The sequence below is a fragment of the Rutidosis leptorrhynchoides genome, chromosome 1 (assembly GCF_046630445.1).
Source record: "Rutidosis leptorrhynchoides isolate AG116_Rl617_1_P2 chromosome 1, CSIRO_AGI_Rlap_v1, whole genome shotgun sequence".
NCBI classification, from domain to species: domain Eukaryota; kingdom Viridiplantae; phylum Streptophyta; class Magnoliopsida; order Asterales; family Asteraceae; genus Rutidosis; species Rutidosis leptorrhynchoides.
In genome coordinates, this window is record NC_092333.1 from 28,034,863 (window position 1) to 28,055,668 (window position 20,806).

Consider the following 20,806-nt stretch of genomic DNA (forward strand, 5'->3'; position numbering starts at 1 on the left):
TGAAGAAAATTGAAGAATGAAAGTGTTTGTAGGTGTTTTTGGTCGTTGGTATATGGATTAGATATAAAGGATGTGTAAGTTTGTTTTCATGTAAATAATTCATGAATGATTTATAATATTTTTTGTAATTTTGTGAGATATTTCATCCTAGTTGCCAAATGATGGTTCCCACATGTTTAATGACTCACATGGGCTGCTAAGGAGCTGATGATTGAGTGTATATACCAATAGTATATACATCTTAGAAGCTATGTATTATACGAGTACGAATACGGGTGCATACGAGTAGAATTGTTGATGAAAATGAATGAGGATGTAATTGTAAGCATTTTTGTTAAGTAGAAGTACTTTGATATATGTCATGAAGTCTTCCAAAAGTGTATTAATACATCTTAATACACTACATGTATATACATTTAACTGAGTCGTTAAGTCATCGATAGTCGTTATATGTAAGTGTTGTTTCGGAACCTTTAAGTTAACGATCTTGTTAAATGTAATTGATCCATTGTTATTACACTTAAATGAGATATTAAATTGTTTTGTTAACATGGTGTATTAATATATCTTAATATCATATAAATATGTGTAAAATACTATTACAACGATAATCGTTACATATATGTATTGTTTCGAAATCCTTAAGTTAGTAGTCTCATTTTACTCGTGTAGTTCATTGTTAATACGCTTAATGATATATGTAATTATCATTTCATGATGTTAAACATAGTGTATTAATATCTTAACATGATACATATGTATTTAGTAAGGCGTTGTTGTAACGATAGCCGTTATATATATATCGTTTTGCGTTTCTTAATTCACTACTTTCATTTTATGTATATAACTCATTGTTAATGTACATGGTGAGATACTTACTCATCATAATTTCATGTTAAATATATATATATATATATATATATATATATATATATATATATATATATCATGTTGTTTTTTACAAGTTTTAACGTTCGTGAAACGCCGATCAACTTGGGTGGTCAATTGTCTACATGAAACTCATTTCAATAAATCAAGTCTTAACAAGTTTGATTGCTTAACATGTTGGAAACATTTAATCATGCAAATATAGTTTTTCATTTAATATATAATCATGGAAAAGTTCGGGTCACTACACAATGGAACACTATTGATTTGGATAGGGATTCCAGTTCATATCATTGCTCGGGTTTCATGGTTGGTGATAGGTGTCCTGGTAGGCTTGATTGGGGTCATACAGGTCAAAGGGTGGTCGCATGTCAGGCTGATGTGGTAGATAGTAAGCAGGTCGAGTCGGGATATAGTTATGTGGTACCTGATATGATAGTTGGCTCATGATTTGGCGCTGATGAACTTGCCAGCTATCGTGTTGGCGTCGCCTGGATTGCTCATACTCATCCGCAGCTCTCCACTACTCATACTGATGATGCCTAGCCTGGTTATTCATTTCTACCTCATCTACATGCTGGAAGACATCAGTATAACTATCCCTAATGACATCCCTAATGTCATCTGCTTCCTCCATCTCCTCATCCGAACCCCTCTCTACCTGTGGATGGGTGCCCTGATATGGTATTGGCATATTGTGCCTCCGTTTTAGTACTTTTGCACCTTGATAAACCTGCAAGCCTATGCTCTCGGCTTGTTCCTCAATCTCTACCATCGGACCCCCATGCTCTTTATATACACCTAAGTACTCTCCAATGAGAGTAACAAAATACCTCCTCCTATAATACTTCCTGCTTGTATACCCTCAACAACTTTAGATAAATAGTGGCCTATGAAATAAGGAATGTTAACAAAGCTCCTCGGGTCTCGAATACACTTAAGGTAAAATAAATCGTTTAGGGTCATTTTCTCTTTGTTTCTACCTCGTTGTGTAATCGAGTTTGCTAAAAATCTATGTATTATCCGGAGCTCTGCTCTATCAATATCTAAGAAGAAGTGTCTTCCACCCCGCGTAAATTCCCTAAATCTTGACATACGCCTCCATATGGCGTTAGCGTCAAAATTCCTATCTACTCTTTCACCTTCAGCAATTAAACTATTACAATCAGGTGTAATAATCTCAGCGGGGGTGTAGATCAGTAAAGCCCTAGCCATGTCTAGCAAAGACATTCTGTACATTGTACCTCCTAAAAGAAATCTAATTAAACTTTTATCTCCTAACATAGTAACTTCATTATTTAACTCTATAGTGCTAAGCAATTCAACACACCATTCTCTATATATAGTTCTACGTGTAGTAAATAAGCGGATCCAATCGTTAAATGCAGAGTTACCATACCTCTGAACTTGTAAATCCCTAACCGGTTCAGCTAGGTTAACCGCTTCCAAAGGCTCCCAATCGATTACCCGAGGCATATCAATATTTTTCTAGTAAAGAATGTGCATGTTCTTTTGAAATTTCGGGTATTCTGTCCAACAACGATCGAATCTTAGGTTGGGATGTAACTGTTGGTCATCGATAAGTGGGTGCATAATCCTCGGGTGAGGCTGAAATTGACGATAATGAGTAAAACAGTGGTTCCGGCTCATAATATAGCATGTGTTGATCATAATGTTGTTGTTGTTCAGGTTGTGGTTCCGGTTGTGGTTCTTGATCAGGTTCTTGTTCAAATTCTTGTTCATGATGTCTAGACGATGATGCACCGTCCGTATCTATATTTCTCTGCAAAACACATTAAACACAAAATTTTTGCATTCAAATATGCATTGGTGTTAGCAAAATAACAAATTAAAACAATTACAATAACATATTTAATCCATATTAAAGTTATACTCATTTTCATATTTTTATCAATTCTATAATTTTTCAAATAAGCATATATGAAAAGGTATACAAAGTTCATAAGCATTCAACTCAAATAACATGTTAAAATAACCATTACTAGCAATTAAACAAGTTTCAAATGACATTTATATCAAAATAATCAAGTTCATGAATTTTAGACTTAAAAAGTCCACTTTAATGCTCAAAAATCATGTTTAGGATCAAAGTTTGGATCATTTAGCAACATAAACATGTTACACTACTTAATTTAGCAATAATTCATAACAAAAATCGGCCATAACCTGTTTATATTAAAAAGCCCCAAATTGCTCAAGAACACAAACCCTAGATTTCTAAAAATTTGTAGTTTAAGGCTTCAAATCCTGTTAAATAGCATCAATCTAGATTATACAAGCATAATATACTAACAATTTAACTCTAATTAAGCTAGAAATTATCAAAATTAAATTAGGACAATTAATTATAATTATCACAAAAATTAGGAAATTTAGGAGTTTAGGGGTGAAATTTCTACCTTTTTACTTCCCCATCTGAAGAAAGGCATGATTGGAACGGATTATAGCACGAAATTTGGATGATTTTGGTGAAAAATTAAAGATTTTAGGGTTTTTGTGTGTATGTTTTCGAGTTTGTGTGTGTGGGTGTTATGAGACAGAGAACCAGCTCGACTGCTTTTTGATCTTCTCCAGTTTCTGGCCACCATGCGATCGCATGGTTTACAAGGCCTAACCCCATGCGATCGCATGGGGTGTATTTTTTTTTTTATAAAACCTTTAACTTATAAAACAAATAATTACTTAATTTAAAAGTCTGTTTCTTTTTAGATTGAGGGCATTTCGGTACGTTTACCTAGTTCGTCCCTCGATAAAATTTTCAAATTTGTCATTTTAAAGCGTTGTTTTAAAAGAAAAGATTTTTGAGTTTTTTATATGTTTTTGGCATGCATTAAATCAATAAGATTAAAAATAATGATAATAAAATTTCTCGTCCCGCCCTCGGGTAAAGCAATTTCGGTTCCATAACCTAGTCTTCAACTTACGACGAATTTTAAATATCAAAATTTTAACTTAATGAAATAAAGTACATTTTTATTTTTAAATTTACACCAAACTTAAATTTAAAATGCATATTAATAAAATTTCATATAAATATTAATAATATTTATATACATTAATTTTACAATTTTTATATTTAAAATAATATAGTTATATATTAATTTTAAAAACAAGGTTTAAATAAAAATCTTTTTGGTCTTTTATCCCACTTTAATCAATCAAATATTAACAAAAATATACGTCCCTCTTTTGGGTAAAGTAATTTCGGCTATATTACCTAGCTTTACTCCTGACGAATTTTTGAAATATTTTGGATTGATTGATTAAAGATATTTATACCTTATGAATAAACGGTAAATTTTACAGTGATACATTAAATTTTTGTATGATATCAATAATTTCGGTTTCGCATACCTAATTTTATTGAATATCGATTTAATACTTTATAGCGAACGATTCAGCGTTTATTATCAAAAGGTTAAAAGCAATAAATAAAAATAAAAATAAAAACTGTACATACTTACCTGTGAGAAAGAATTCTCAGAGACCTGCTTTAGTTGACTCATAGGAGAGTCGTTCGATTTGGTTTTCCATAGCTACATCGGCGTAACCTCGAATTTTCAATAACATTTCTTCTAAACATATGAACGATCCTTCTCTGCATAGAGTAACGAATTCAGAATTGGAATGTGTTTGATTGTTCGAACATTTACCTTCGTGTGACCATTTTCCGCATTTATGACATCTTTCAAGGTGTCGTGCTCTTCTTTTTGTTGCAGATTTTGATTTTTCTTGACCAAAATGTGTTTTATGATGATTCTTCCTGAGTTCTTTCCTCACTTCGTCCATTTTGCCTCTTATGAATGATACTAGTTCACTCGGGAAGATGTTATTATTACGTTTAGTAATCATAGCGTGTAGTAGTAGACCATGGTTCAAATCAAAGGAATTCTTCATCTCGTAAAACCTAAAAGAAATAAAAATTCAGAATGGAGGGAGAAGACTAGTTCTTTAGGGTCTGCTAGGGAAAGACCATTCGGATTCCATTTTCGAAAACTACAAGAAAAAAAAATCTAACTCTAACAGAAATTCATAATCTTAAAATATTCGAATCTTCCTACACTTAGTTAGTTGTGGTGTCAAAATTGTGATTAACTTCATCTTCAACTTCCATTGGATTATCTATGTAATGTTTAACTCTGTGACCATTAACCTTAAATTCAATCCCATTTGAATTTATTAACTCTACTGTTTCGTACGGGAAAATTGTTTTGACTATGAATGGTCCAGACCATCTTGATTTCAATTTTCCAGGAAATAGCTTGAATCGTGAATTGAAAAGAAGAACGCTGTCTCCTTCCTTGAATTCTTTTGAACTTCTGATTCTTTTATCATGCCATTTCTTCGTTCTTTCCTTATAGATTAACGAATTTTCATATGCATCATGTCTTAATTCTTCTAATTCGTTTAGTTGACTTAACCGTAGACGTCCGGCTTCATGTAAATCAAGATTACACGTCTTCAAAGTCCAAAATGCTTTGTGCTCAATTTCTACTGAAAGGTGACATGCTTTTTCGTAAACAAGTTTAAAAGGTTGCCAATTAGAGTTTTGTAGGCTGTTCTAAAATCTCAGAGTGCATCATCTAATTTCATGGACCATTCATTTGGATTTGATCCTACAGTTTTCTCTAGAATACGTTTTAATGCTCGGTTGGTATTTTCAACTTGTCCACTTGTTTGTGGATGATAAGCGGTTGAGATTTTATGAGTTACTCCATATCTTTTGAGAACTTTCTCAAGTTGATTATTACATAAATGAGTACCCCGATCACTTATTAAAGCTTTCGGTGTTCCAAACCTTGCAAAAAGACGTTTTAAGAAGTTGACAACAACTCGTGCATCGTTAGTTGGGAGAGCTTGTGCTTTCACCCATTTAGATACATAATCAATGGCAACGAGAATGTAGAGATTATTATGAGATTTTGGAAATGGACCCATAAAGTCAATACCCCAAACGTCAAATACTTCACATACTTGAATGACATTTTGTGGCATTTCATCACGTTGACTTATTTTTCTGGCCCTTTGACATGCATCACAGGATTTACAAAGAAGGTGTGTGTCTTTGAAAATTGTAGGCCAATAGAATCCAGCGTCATAAACTTTTTGCTGTGAGTTGAGGCCCATAATACCCTCTTGTTGGTCATGTGTGACAATGGTTTAAGATTTGACTTGCTTCATCCCCGAATACGCATCGGCGTATTATTCCATCGGGACAACTTTTAAATAAATGTGGATCTTCCCAAAAATAGTGTTTTATATCACTAAAGAATTTCTTTCGTTTTTGGTACGACAACCCTTTTTCAAGGAATCCACATACTAAATAGTTTGCATAGTCTGAAAACCATGGAATTTCACTATAATTGATCTTCAAAAGATATTCATCAGGAAAGTTATCTTGTATGACCGATTCATTTAGAACTTCTAATTCGGGATTTTCAAGACGAGAAATATGATCAGCGGCAAGATTTTCTGCTCCCTTTTTGTCTCGGATTTCAATATCGAACTCTTGTAAGAGTAAGATTTAACGGATTAATCGTGGTTTGGCATCTTGTTTCGAAAATAGGTATCTAAGAGCAGAATGATCAGTATAGACCACCGTTTTACCTAGAACGAGATATGAACGAAATTTGTCAAAAGCAAAGACAATAGCAAGGAGTTCTTTTTCAGTGGTTGTATAGTTCGTTTGTGCTCCTTGTAATGTCTTACTAGCGTAATAAATAGGTTGAAATCATTTTTCAATCCTTTGACCTAAAACGACTCCCATTGCAAAATCACTTGCATCGCACATGAGTTCAAATGGTAGATTCCAATTTGGAGTTATCATGATCGGCGCATTAGTCAGTTTTTCTTTAAGAATATTAAAAGATTTGATGCATTCATCTGAAAAGATGAATGGAGCATCTTTTTCTAGGAGTTTGTTCATAGGAGTGACAATTTTAGAAAAATCTTTTATGAAATGTCGGTAAAAACCGGCATGCCCTAGAAAACTCCTAACTCCTCTAACATTGGTGGGATGTGGAAGTTTAGCAATTACATCTACTTTAGCTCTATCCAATTCAATTCCTTCCTTTGAAATTTTATGACCAAGAACGATGCCTTCTTTAACCATGAAATGACATTTCTCCCAATTAAGAACTAGATTTGATTGCTCGCATCTAATAAGCATTCGTTCAAGATTAACTAGACATGTTTCAAAAGTATCACTGAAGACTGAAAAGTTATCCATGAAAACTTCCATGCATTCTTCTATCATGTCGTGAAAAATCACCATCATGCACCTTTGAAAGGTTGCATGGGCGTTGCAAAGTCCAAATGGCATGCGTTTGTAAGCAAAAGTACCATAAGGGCACGTGAAGGTGGTTTTCTCTTGGTCCTCGGGTGCAATTGGAATTTGAAAGTATCCGGAAAAACCGTCAAGAAAACAATAGTAACTGTTCTCAGCTAACCTTTCCAACATTTGATAAATGAAAGGTAAGGAAAAGTGATCTTTTCTGGTGGCGTCATTTAATTTTCTATAATCAATACAAACTCGCCATCCTGTTACAGTCCTAGTAGGAATAAGCTCATCTTTTTCATTTGTGATGACAGTCATGCCATCCTTCTAAGGCACAAATTGAACTGGGCTTACCCATAGACTATCAGAGATTGGATAAATTAAACCTGCATCGAGCAGTTTAATTATTTCTTTCTTAATAACATCTTGCATATTAGGATTTAGTCTTCGTTGGCATTGCACATATGTTTTATGACCTTCTTCCATAAGGATTTTATGTGTGCAATACGAATGACTTATTCCTTTAATGTCATGAATCTTCCATGCAATAGTTGGTTTATGAGCTTTTAGCACAGAAATAAGTTGAGATTTTTCATTTTTCGTAAGAGAAGACGATATTATTACAGATAATTCAGATTCACCATGTAAATAAGCGTATTCCAAATGGTTTGGAAGTGGCTTTAACTCTAACATTGGAGGTTCTTCTATCGATGATTTGTATCGATATCTGTCTTCTTCTTTTAGCATTTGAAGTTCTTCTGTTGTTGGTTCGTATTCATTAGCCATGAGTGTAGCTAACATTTCAGCTTCATCAATTGGTTCAGTTCCTTCTCCTAAAGAACATTCTCCTGTTCCTTGTAATTCTGGAAATTCTTCTAACAATTCTGCATGTGAATCTATAGTTTGAATATAATAACATGTATCATCTGTAGATTGCAGTTGTTGCATGGCTCTATCAACAGAAAAGGTAACACTCTCGTCCTCTATACTTAGGGTCAGTTTCTTACCAAACACGTCTATTATTGCTTTAGCCGTGTTTAAGAATGGTCTTCCTAATATGAGAGGAATTCGAGAATCTTCTTCCATGTCCAGAATAACAAAGTCTACTGGAAATACTAAAGTACCAACTTTAACTAACATGTTCTCCATTATCCCTCTAGGATATTTTACTGATCGATCGGCTAGTTGTATGCTTATTTGTGTTGGTTTCAATTCTCCGAGGTCTAGTTTAGCGTATAGTGAATATGGCATTAAATTTATACTAGCACCTAAGTCTGCCAATGCTTCTATTGAATTAAGACTACCCAGAAAATATGGAAATGTGAAACTTCCTGGATCTGATAATTTTTCTGGTAGTTTATTCAACAGCACTGCAGAACAATTAGCATTCATAGTAACAGCCGAGAGTTCTTTCATTTTCTTTCTATTTGTGATTAGATCTTTCAGGAATTTAGCATATCTTGGCATTCCTGAAATCACATCAATGAAAGGAAGATTTACATTTATTTGTTTAAACATATTCAAGAATTTGGATTGCTCGGCTTCAAGTCTTTCTTTTATCATTTTACTCTGGTAAGGAAGCGGTGGTTGGTATGGTTTAACATAAGGTTTAGCCTTAACTGTATTATCTTCATTAACCTTTTCAACTATCGGTTCTTTTTCCTTATCTTTCTCAGATTGTGGTGCTTGTGGAGTAGGAATAGAGTCATCAGAAATTACAGGTATTTCAGGTGGTTTAAGTGTAATACCACTTCTCGTTGTAATGGCTTTAGCTGTTTCATTTCGGGGGTTAGCATTTGTATCGCTAGATAGACACCCTGGTTTTCTTTCTCCAATTAACTTGGCTAGGTTGCTCACTTCTTGTTCCAGATTTTGAATAGAAGCTTGTTGATTTCTAAATGCTTAAGCATTTTGTTCATTAGTTTGTTTCTGAGATGTGAAAAACTGCGTTTGAGATTCAACTAGCTTTGACATCATATCTTCTAAATTTGGCTTTTTATCATCGGGTTGTGGTGGTTTAATTGGAAAAATAGGTCATTTCTGGTTGCAAGTATTATTAGATACTTGTTGATTGCTAGGACCTTGTTGATTGTTGTATGTAACATTTCGGTTATAATTCTGATTTTGATTGTAGTTTGGTCTTGGCGGTTGATAATTATTTTGATAATTATTTTCAGGCCTTTGGTTCATGTATGAAACATTCTCTCTTTGTTCCATTATTTGTTCAATACTGAGATAATCTTTTGTCAAATGTGGTCCTCCACACTGCTCACAACTAATTCGTGTTGTGTGAATATCTTTAGTCATCTTTTCCATTCGTCTCTCGAAAGCATCTAACTTTGCGGAAATGGAATCAAAGTCATGGCTAGAATCGGCTCTAGCCGCTTTAGATGATCTAACGATGTCTTTTTCTGGATGCCACTCATGTGAGTGGGAGGCTGTGTTATCAATAATTTTGTAAGCTTCAGTTGCGGTTTTCTTCATAATGGAACCACCAGCTGCTATGTCGATGTCTTTTCGTGTAGTAATGTCGCATCCTTGGTAGAATATTTGTACTATTTGATAAGTGTCTAAGCCATGTTGAGGACATCCTCTCAACAATTTTCCAAATCTTGTCCATGCTTCATATAAAGTTTCATTTAGCTTTTGTGTGAACGTAACAATTTCTCCTTGAAGTCTCACGGCTTTAGATGCCGGAAAGAATCTTTTAAGAAATTTCTCAACTAAAACATCCCATGTGTCAATCGCCCCTTCAGGTAACGATTCTAACCAATCTTTGGCTTCTCCCTTTAAAGTCCAGGGAAATAACATGAGATAGATCTGTTCATCCTCAACTTCTCTGATTTTAAATAAAGTACAAATTCTATTAAAGGTTCGAAGATGTTCGTTTGGATCTTCTTTTGACGTACCACTAAATTGGCATTGATTAGTTACCATATGTAAGATTTGTCCTTTGATTTCATAATCTGGCCCATTAATATCTGGTTGAGTAATTACATGACCTTGGCCAGTGCGTGTTGCCCTCATTCGGTCTTCCACACTTAGAGGTTCCTGATTTTTCATGATTGAATTTGAATCACTAGAGGATTCTGATTTAATAGTTTCTTCCTCGACAATCTCTGGTTGTATGATTTTTGTTTCGGGAGGAATGATTAGTGGTTCAGGATCTCTGAATTGTCCTTGAATATCCTCCGGGTTCTCAATTGTGAGGTCGGGTTCAAAAAATGGATTATCGGAAATTTGAATTGGAGTACTTAGTCGACTAGATGACGATTCTAAAGAAAAATCAATGGCGACAATATTGCCTAGATGTCTTGATCGAGTTACAGGAGGTGAATGTATGAAAGGTGGTGAACGTTTTGCTCGGTGCATTCACTGAATATCCTAATAGTTATAAAAAAATATAAAAAATTATATTAATTATCAAATTAATAGACTTTTCTGATTTTCCCACGTTTCGAATAGCCAATAGATGCAGCAGGTAGCCAGGACCCTTTAAATCGGAAGCCCACAACTCGCCACTAACAAATCCAACTATTACTACGAATCAGAAAATTTTGAATGTCTATCAATTTAACCGCTTAAAATAATTTTTCGTCGAATTTCAAAGAAAATTTTGAAAATTCTATGTCCTAAAAACTAGAGCGTAGAAATGAGAAAGAAAAAGAGTGCGTCAAAAAACGTCGAAAAATAAAAGGTCGAAAAACAATAATAAGAAAGTAGAGCGTCGAAACTTAAAAGTCTACAAACTAAATACTTAAAACTTGCGTCTAAAGGTATTAAAGCTTAAAAGGAATTCAATATCCAAAACGGCAATAACTTAAAACGTCGTAAAATTCTAAAGCGCCTTAATCTTAATCTAAGAAAAAGCACTTAAGTGATTTTACGGCAAAGCCTAAGAATCTAGAAATATAAAATACTACGGCAAAAACTAAGTTTAAATCTAATTACGAACGATAAAAATACAAATTACGAATTAAACGATTAAAATATACAATTTATAAAAAGATATAAAAAATGATAAAATTACTTATATTTATAAAAATATTATTTTTATATTATTATTTTATAAAAGTATTAATTTATATATTAATAAAACTAATTAAAACTTAAAATTACAAATTAATTATTAAAACTAGAATAAAAAATTAATTTAATTACTAAAACCCTAATTAATAATTAATTAATAATAATAATTATTAATAAACGTAACCCTAATTCTGTCGGCTAAGTTCCAGGCCTGTCTTTTCACCTCATGCGACCGCATGAGGGTTCTTTGGTTTGGCCATGCGATCGCATGGCTTCGGGTTCCAGGCCAAGTCTTGGGCTGCTACAGTTTCGGCCCGTATACTAATTTTAATTTTTTTAGTTTAATATATATAAAATATAAATATAAACTTATTAGATTTATATAAAAAAATATTACTTATTAGTTTTATAACTCTTAAAATATAAACTTTTTTTTTAATTTAACTAAACTTTAAAAATATAGATATATATATTTTTTTCTTTTTCTTGTTTTTATATTTTTGTTTTTAATATTTAAAACTTATGTAAATATATTTTTGCAAAATAGCTTAAAAACTAAATTTTTTTATTATAGCATTCTATGGCGTCTCCGGCAGCGGCGCCAAAAATACTTGATGTTAAAGCGAGGTGTAGTACGAAATAGATTATATTTTATTACGAAATACTATTAAATACGATACAATTTTACAAAAATTATTTATTTATTTATTGAATGGATATACCTAAACCTTGCTACAACACTCATAGACAGTGTACCCAATCGTAGAGTAGTGTAGTTTTTAGTAAGTCCGGTTCGTTCCACAGGGAGCTAGCTGAGTTTAACGCTATATATGTTTTAAACTGTATTTGTATATATATATATATATATATATATATATATATATATATATATATATATATATATATATATATATATATAGTAGTATTATTATTATTATTATTATTATAAAGGGGGGTTTTACAGTTTAGTGACCGGTTTGTCGATTTTAAGACTTAAATCACAATTAAAACCTAATGTGAAATATTAAATAAAAATATGACTTAATTTAAAGCGTAAAGTAAATGATGATAAATAAAAGTACGATAAAATAAAAGTACGATAATTAAAAGTGCAATAAATAAAATGATGATAAATAAAAGTGCGATGAGATATAAAATAAAGGAATTATGCTTATTTAAACTTCCGTAATCATGATGTTCGACGTGTTGATTTTAATTTATTACCATGGGTTAATCCATCCTCGTGTCCGGTCAAATGAACAATTATTAGTATTTATAAATATTCAGCCCATCGTGTCCGATCGAGTGTATGTGGTTATTTATAATTACCTCAAATTGTAAATCTCTATATTAAATTAACAAACTATCATTCAGTTAAACAAATATAAAGCCCATTAATAGCCCATAGTTCAATTTCCACAAGTGTCGGTCTTTTGTCCAAACCCCAATTATGGTCCAAAGGCCAATAAGACCGTTTTAATTTTTAGTCCAACATCACGATTACTTCGGCTTCAATAAGCATAATAATAACTTAGCTACGAGACATTAATTTAAAAAGGTTGAACATAACTTACAATGAGTATTAATCGCGTAGTATTACACGGACAGAATTTTGACTTACAAATTTAAAACATTCGCCACTATAACCTTATTATTATTAACTTAATATTAAAATTATAATTATAAAATATAAATATAAATATATATTGAGAGATAGAGAGTAATTTATTAAATATGGTATACTTAAACTCGGAAGAAAATGTTCCAATTTATAGGACTTGGCCATGTACAGTAAGCTATGCGATCGCATGAAATTTAGGCATGCTGGCCATGCGATCGCATGGCAGCCAAATCCTGTTCCAGTTGATTCCAAAACGTGGGCTGCTGCAATATATTTAATATATAATATAATATAATATAGTTTTATATAATTATATATATATATATATATATATATATTATATTATATTCTTGTGCATAGTTGACTCGTAATTTTAGGCTCGTTGCGTCGTGCGTTGATAGTTGGTTCACGACCCGGTTCTGGATTTTCGAACGTCCTTTCGTACAATTTAATATCTTGTACTTTGTGTTTTGCGGCTTGTACTCTTGTCATTTTTAGATGTTTCTCACCAATAATTTGAACCACTTGGATTGTACTTTGTACTTTTTAGCTTTTTGGTCGTTTGCGTCTTCAAATCGTCGAATCTGTCTTTTGTCTTCACCTTTTATTATTTAAATGAATATCACTTGTAAATAGAACAATTGCAACCAAAAGCTTGTCTTTCTTGAAGGATTATGCTATGAACTATGTGTTCGTTTTTATCATTATCATGACCTATTTGTTTTTATTTGAAAATCACTTTACCATTTTTCCGAATATCGTTAAAAAAATAGGAAGATTTCTCAAATTAAAGTGGACCTCTCAACAGAGACTCGTAATCATAATCACAATGTGTCTGATATTTCAATCATTTGATATTATCTTCTAGTTCCATCGATAATCATTTTGAAACAAATACGTTCATGTAAAGTATCATACGTTTAATAATTTGTTAATATTTTCAAGTCATAATATATACCTATATATACATATATAATCAAATCCATTTATATAACGGTTCGTGAATCATTGGAATTTAGTCGAGGTTAAATGAATGTATGAACACGGTTTAAGATTTTTGAAATTCAACTTAACAAACTTTGCTTATCGTGTCGAAATAATGTGAAAATTAAAGTTTAAATTTGGTCGGAAATTTCCGGGTCGTCACAGTACCTCGTTAAAGAAATGTCGTCCCCGAAATTTGATAGAGGTCGTCATGACTAACAATGAGATTGTTATTATGACGATTATAGAGTTTTATCATGTTTAAGAAGTATGGATAAAATAATTCGATTACTCGAAGCGTATGAGTGAAGTTATCGTAAATGAATGAAATAAGATAATAGTGATTCGTCATATCTTTTGACGTCATCACGATTGATCTCTGAATTTAAAGAAAATCTTTGTAATCTCTATAAGATTTGATTCTTCGGTGAATAAAGAAGTTAAGATCTCATTAATTAAATGCGGTAATATGTCTCGATTGCCCTGTCGGATATTTTACTATAAATTCAACTCCTTCGTTTTCTATTAACTCACACCTTCCATTCTTTCTCCCTCAGCTCATACTTTAAAGCATTCGTCAATATGCTTCATCCCATTCTGATCCATGATATACTCCTAACTTTCATATCTGTCATTCTTCTTTTTCATCTACCATCGGAGGATTTTATTTACTTTTACTATTACCATGGGGTTATAGTATTTTTAATTTTCCCGTGCCTTTACGTTGCAATACGTATTGATATGCACGGTTTGTAATTTACGTGTTGTTGTCGAGCTTTATATTTTCTTTTATATTCAAGGGTTCCATACTTTTGTCTCCTCTCCCCGACTTCAAGTCAAGCGAATAACGGTCCAGAATTCGTAGGTATGGATTTCGAAATGAACATAGTTAATGTTCTAAGAAGGAAATCGTAATGGCACGATCTTGATTTGTCAAATTACCAGAATATCCTAGAAAGGACCGAATCATCAAGAAATATTTTCTTGATGTGTTTAGAGGTTAATTAGAATACAAGAGTCGTGTAACATGGCACATGATGATGTTATGATCTGTGAATCATCACGTTCCATTTAGAAACTCAGCATGACTTACTGTAATATAATCACGTTGATCAAGTGTCATTATATTATACTAACTCACGCTTTAGTTCCCAACACTACTTCAAAAACATTCATATTTTTAAACTTTCAAGGTTTCAGAATTTAGAAACTAAAATAGTTTCTTTACAGATAGCGCTAAGAGGTAAATAATTTCGGATAACAATAATTATGGAAATATCTTCAGAAATATGGAGGATATTTATAATGAAAGATATGATGATATCTTAGAATTTCTAATATCATAGGATGATGAAAAATATTGTCCGCAAGGGTTTAGAGTCAGGAGCAAGGTATTCGATAATAACTTCAGCAGACACTGAATCATTTGGATTCTTTGAAGGCAGGTTTAGTCTTTGTGATTTGTCCATAGCCTCCTTCATGGTTTGCTTAATCCGTTTTCCAGCTCCAAACCTTCTCTTTTTCTGAGCTTTGCCAACACACTATTCTTTATCATCAAACTTTTTTACTATTAAGGTCGTTTACAATTTTTGCTGCTTCATCAGTATTTTTCAAACTTCGGAGAACTAGTTCGCAGTTTAGGTTGTTTTTCAGAAACTTCACATTCGAAGTATATAAGTCTAAGATATAGACGTTATATATACACCTATAACTGTTGGCGTAGACATGCTGCAAGATTTCAAAATACTGATTGCTGATTCCCAGTAATTGGCATGACAATTCTTGTTACAAGATGCGAATGAGTAAATGATGGGGTTTTGATAAATATAATGATTTTTCGGAAAGTCGAAGATCAGTGAAGTTGTTCGTAAGTTTATTGCTAATGTGGTGAGACATAAAAGGTTCTCTGGTAACGATGACGAAAGGGCAACATATATATCGAGATTATAATAAAACTGTTTCGACTGAAAAGTTGAAGTTGACTTGCTGGAGCTGTGACAAAATTTATTATTTTTGAAAGGAATTGCAAAGTTATTTTGCTAATAAATGCCAAAGGGTCTGACACGGATACGTGTTGAACTATGACTTTGGTTTCGAGAGTTTTTCAGGTGCATGACTATGGGTAACATGTGGTTGGATCATCATCTCGATTGTTTATTATTTGAAGTATGTCTTTAGGAATTTCGAAGAGTTTGAACACAAATTGTAATCGTTAATATACATATGATGTTCTAACATAGTTTTGAAGTTAAAGTATAGCTTTGAAAGATGTAAGAATCTAAGAGTGATGATACCGGTTATATCTTGAATTGAATTCTGCGATTTTAAAATCAGAATATGTAATTGAATTTGAATGAGTAAGGTTGTTTTGATTTCTATGAAAGAATGTATATTTTTATGAAAAGAGTGATTATAGCTGGTGATTGCTGAATCAAATTCGAAGATTGAAACATATTAATTGTGAATTTATCTATCTCTCGGGCATTACCTACCCGTTAAAAAAAAAATTTCACAATTAATATTTTGTACAAAAGAACTTTATTACAGTCTTTATGAAAATATATGTGTATATTTTCTTCAGATGTAACATAGATTTAATGAGTTAATATTAAATTAAACTCATTTGATTTACGGTTGAAATTAGAATTGAATAGTCCATAAAACTTTAGAAATTTCGCAAGTATTTCTTCAATGATATTGAAATTATGAATCAATACTTAGTTATTTTTTTATGCATGATGTTGGTTTTAGTGAAATTCTTGTGAATTTCGCAAGGTACGAATGATGTTATTTGAAAAGTTTCGAATACATCGATGATGAAAGTGTAAACTCAAACATATATTTGAATAATACACTTGTTTTATTACGAATTGAAATTTATTGAATTGAGACAGAGATTATAGTTAACAATGGTTATGTTGCAGACGAAGGACGTACATTATTGCATATTAGTAATATGAATTAACCGAGTAGTTAAGATTCACACATAATAGCTTAGTACGGAAAGATTTATTATGGTTTATAAATTTATATATATAAGATATACATATAAATCGTTCAGTGAAAATGAGTTAATACTTCATAACTCGTTGAGATGATATACTTGTTGTTGATTTATAATGATATCCACGGTGAGTCTTGAACTGGCGGGGCTTGTGATGTTAGAGGTGCTGCTGATTTCTGATGTTGACGGTACTGTTGATGCTGTTGGTAAAATAAGTCTAGCTTGTAAATTGCGTACCATTCTATCAGGGTTTCTACTCTTCCTTCTATCATTTCGGTTCACCCATCTGGTTTATGGTTAGGGCTAGAATAGATAATCTCTAAGACTTTGGAGATTACATAATCGTCGCGGAGTATTTCATCAATGAAGTTATGAATCAATACTTCATCGTTTATTGTTGTTGGTATTCCTTGGTATCTACAAAGCATATGAAATTGGTGCTCGTGGGACAGATTGTAAGGTTGAGATTTACGACGCGGTTGTGATTGGGGGTGGTAATGGTACTGTTGGTGTTGATGATGGTAGTACTGGTTATGCTGCTGGTGCTGCTGCTGGTGTTTGTAACCTTTGCACCATATTCTCCAAAGCCACTACCCGAGCGCGAAGCTCGTTGACTTCTTCTATTACACCGGGGTGATTGTCGGTTCGGACGAGCGGATAAATAAAATCTAGAATTTGATGTAGTATATAATCGTGACGAGATACTCTGGAAATGAGAGAGAAAATGGTGTTTCGAAAAGGTTCGCAGGTAAGTGCTTCAGGTTCTTCGCCAAGAGGACAATGTGGTGGATGAAAAGGATCACCTTCTTCTTGTCTCTAATGATTGAGGAGGCTACGAACCCATCCCCAATTAATTCAGAATAGATGATGGCTGATTGGTTGATCCATTCAGGTCACACTGCTTTCGGAGCTCCAGTGAAACTCCATATCAGAATCCGATGAACTTGAGCTAGTGACGAGTTCCATTTCGTACGATTGAATAAAAGATTTTTCGATATGAAATGATTTTCGGCTATCGGATGGTATTCTAATTACATAGAATATCCATATATATAGAACAAAAGATTTCGTAGATTATGGAGGAATTTACGGAATATGTCAGACAAAGTTTACAGTAACAGATATGCTAAGATGTGAATTAGCAGATACGCTAAGATATGAATTTTGTCTATACACTATCTATGCAATGAATGCAGTAAGACGCGTTTAGACTTAAGATGATAAGCATGGTTTCTGACAAGATATGATAAGCAAAACTTTTTGACATGCAATTAAGGTCGAAGTCCAGACTCACTAATGCATCCTAACGACTATCAGTTAGACATACTAATGCAGACCTGGTTCGCTAAGACCACCGCTCTGATACCACATGTAAAGACCCGTCCTAATTCATAAGAACGAATACAATAACATATGATTACATTACGAGGTATTTGACCTCTACATGATACATTTTACAAACATTGCATTCGTTTTTAAAAGACAAACTTTCTTTACATCAAAAATTGACAGCATGCATACCATTTCATAATACATCCAACTATAATTGACTTAATAATAATCTTGATGAACTCAACGATTCGAATGCAACGTCTTTTGAAATATGCCATGAATGACTACAAGTAATAACTTTAAAATGAGCAAATGCACAGCAGAAGATTTTCTTAATACTTGAGAATAAACATGCTTTAAAGTGTCAACCAAAAGGTTGGTGAGTTCATTAGTTTATCATAATCGATCATTTCCATAATTTTAATAGACCACAAGATTTTATTTCCATTTCTCTTAAATATACGTATCATACATAGAGAAAAAAATCATTCATATGGATTGAACACCTGGTAATCGACCTTAACAAGATGCATATAGAATATTCCCATCATTCCGGGACAACTTCGGACATGATAAATTCGCCATCATTCCGGGACAACTTCGGACATGATAAAAAGGGCATATTCGATTTCGATAATTCAACCATAGAATGTAGTTTCGATTATTTGTGTCTATTTCGTAAAACAGTTATAAAAATAGCGCATGTATACTCAGTCCCAAAAATATATATTGTAAAAGCATTTAAAAAGGGAGCAAATGAAACTCACAATACTGTATTTTGTAGTAAAAATACATATGACGACATTGAACAATGCAAGGTTGGCCTCGGATTCACGAACCTATATTAAGTATATATATTTATATGTTGGTCAATAACTGTCTAATAATTTAGGTCAAGTCATAGTGTACCACAATCCTAATGCTCGAGATCGATATGCAAAAGTCAACAAAAGTCATTTGACCCAAGATTATCTACAAAATCTTATTCATGTTTATTATATAACTTAAATAGTCGTTTTATATATTTAAATACATTTATCAATTTTTATTAGAGTAAAAATAATACAAGCCATTTATAAATAAAAATTTATTTTAAAAACTTATATTAAAATTTATCTATGCTAAAAATATACTTTTATATATCTTAAGTAATATAATTTATGAAGTTCAATTAATATCATAAAACTATAGTGATAGGTATTATTAATATATTTGTATTACATGTAGTAAAAATATCTTTGTATCACATATTGATTTGATAAAATAATATCGATAATAATAATAAGTGAAAGTTGTATTATTTTGTAATAATAATTATTATTATTCTACTAATAAAATAACAAAATTTATATATTTACTAATGATTATAATAAAATGATAATTCTAATCATGACAATCTTAATGATAGCAATACTTTTTAATATTATCCGTAATAATAATATTTTATATAAAAATAATAATTCTATTCAAAATGATAATTTTAAATAATAATAATACTAAAATGATAATACTAATGATATTTTATAATAACAATGATATTTCTATTTAAAATGATAATTTTAATAAAAATGATGGTTTTAATATTAGTGATACTTTTAATAATAATAATGGCGAATAAAATAATAAAATGATAGTTTTGATAAAAATATTAATTATTTTAATAATAATAATAATAATAATAATATTGATTATTAGATAATAATAATAATAATAACAACGATAATAACGAAAATAACGATAAAGATAACGATAACGATAACATTTTAACAATAATACATTAAAATTATAGATAATTCAATTGACTATAACTTTTAATCCGTTCATCAAAACCATACGATATCTAAATGAAATGTTTATAGTTTTTCGCCAGCTTTCCAATAACATGCATATCATATACCTTATTTCAATCGCATATGTAACAAATTCATAATCTATCCTAAACTATTTAACGACAATAATAAGTAGACAAGCATGCATAATCATTTATACCCGAGCACTAGTCAGGGATACACTATTAATAAATAAAAGTTAAGATATGAGTGCTCACGTATCAATATTGAGATTCAATATTGCAGGAAAAGTACGTAGACGCAACGGAGACGATAAACACTAGATCGACCTCACGAGCATACCCCCGAACATTACCCATCACCTCCATAGTTATAACCCATAATTTCCTTAGCCCTATCCTACTCGAAATCAGGTTTGAAAACTTGTTTTAGAACAATCGAGCAGCACTCCGTCGTAGTATTTTATGTAAATATTACTAATAATAATACTAATAATAATACTAATAATAATAATATTAATCTTGATAATAATAATAATGATAATAATAATAATAATAATATAAATAATTAAAATAATAAGACCAGAGGGAGTAATATATATCGGTGATGTATGTGTGTGTGTTTAACTCTTGAACCCGTCGAGCTTTTAAAGACTGAGTGCCACAAATCTCCCCATGCGATCGCATGGGGATTGAGCCTTAAGGCCATGCGATCGCATGGTGGCTCCATCCAGCTCATATGCACTAAATCAAGCTGCCGACACTCGTTATTATATAATATATATTTATATATTTAATTTATATAATTAATTATATATTATATTATATTTACGTACATAGTTAATTTGTAATTTTTGTTCC

The 20,806-nt window shown here is 31.8% G+C and overlaps 1 non-coding gene across 1 annotated transcript; it reads left to right on the forward strand.

Annotated features, from left to right (window-relative positions):
• The first annotated feature begins 9,758 nt into the window (after positions 1-9,758).
• On the forward strand, positions 9,759-9,865 carry LOC139886825 (small nucleolar RNA R71). The gene has a single exon (XR_011772687.1). It is a non-coding gene; the product is annotated as a small nucleolar RNA R71 (small nucleolar RNA).
• The last annotated feature ends 10,941 nt before the right edge of the window (positions 9,866-20,806 follow it).